The sequence below is a fragment of the Brienomyrus brachyistius genome, unplaced genomic scaffold (genome assembly GCF_023856365.1).
Source record: "Brienomyrus brachyistius isolate T26 unplaced genomic scaffold, BBRACH_0.4 scaffold232, whole genome shotgun sequence".
NCBI classification, from domain to species: Eukaryota; Metazoa; Chordata; class Actinopteri; order Osteoglossiformes; family Mormyridae; genus Brienomyrus; species Brienomyrus brachyistius.
The window spans coordinates 191,198-192,532 of NW_026042507.1; the positions used below are offsets into that span (position 1 = coordinate 191,198).

General features: G+C 44.2%; 1 non-coding gene across 1 annotated transcript; it reads left to right on the forward strand.

Annotated features, from left to right (window-relative positions):
- Positions 1 to 511: 511 nt before the first annotated feature.
- On the forward strand, positions 512 to 583 carry trnad-guc (transfer RNA aspartic acid (anticodon GUC)). Its single transcript has one exon. It is a non-coding gene; the product is annotated as a tRNA-Asp (tRNA).
- The last annotated feature ends 752 nt before the right edge of the window (positions 584 to 1,335 follow it).

Below are 1,335 nucleotides of genomic sequence, written 5' to 3' on the forward strand. Positions count from 1 at the left end.
TCGATCTCCGGCGTTTGTGAAGTTGGGATTGATGCTGTCCTGTGTTTTTTTTTTCCTTCCACACTTAAGCTCTGCTTGTTACTGCCCCATAGCGGAGCGCAAGTGAAACGGACTACCGGAGATTTGCACTGTTTTTCTGTTAGTGTGTATAATCAAAATATGACTCAGTTTGGCCAGTTAGAAAAATATGATAATAGAAAAGTATTCTTTTCCTCTCACTTTTTTTTCTTGATTTAATTACCGACTTCACGTACTTACACTGTGTCCCGTTGCACGATGTAATATTGCGAAACTATGATTTTGTGGCAGTGTTTTGTAAAGGAATTTTCCGTTTAATCATCGTCTTAGTATAAAGCTATATGGTTGTTCTGGTATCAGTGGACGTACATTATGTATTTTTTCTTCTCTTGAGCACCATGGTCATGACATGAAGCTCAGTCATTGATTACTCGCAAATGTTAGTAGTCATCCGCTGTTTATCTTGAAGATGTAAAAGTAGTGCGCGTACATCTCCTCGTTAGTATAGTGGTGAGTATCCCCGCCTGTCACGCGGGAGACCGGGGTTCGATTCCCCGACGGGGAGAGTCTGCATCTTTTTGCCTCGGTCTCAAAAGGCACCAAGCTAGAACCGGCCCCGTGTTAGTGGAAACGGGGCTTGTGACTTGTACTCATGCATAATATTCTGCGGGTCGCTCAGCAGCGCAGCATATGAAACTAGACTCGGATTGTAAGTGTGTGGTTTTGATAATTGATGTATGGATGGATGGATCCTTAATAAGAGATATAAACAATAAGGTCCAGTCGCCAACTAATCATGTAAAATACGTCATAAACTCATGGTTGTTAAACCCAGAATAAAAATGAAGACGTATAACTAGGAAAGTCAACTTGCACATTTCAATTTTGGTTCGATATAATCACGTTGTCCTTAACCCTCCAGTGCAGGAGGGGACGGTAATGCGCATCGAATGTTTCCGAACCTGTGTGTGATACAACCGAGGAAGAGCCGATGACTTCGGGGGAGGAGGGGCAGGCGACTCGGAAGAAAAAGCAGCAGAACCCAATGCAGCCTGTAGCCCATTCAAAGGCCTACTGTTGGACCTCTGCTTATTTTGCAATACGTCTTTAGTACGGACTGAAAAATGTCCGATTTCGATGAGTTTGAGAAGCAGTTAAGCGAAAATCGGCAAGGTAAGTTTGGCTTTGAAGATCGGTGTATGCTCCCTGTTTTAGGGTAATAAAGTGGCCGGCGTGTCCTAGCGCCGAGGATGGTGCGGAGGGCACTTCTGCTGGTTCCGAAAAGAAAAGCGCGGCTGGGAAATCGGTGCCTTTTAT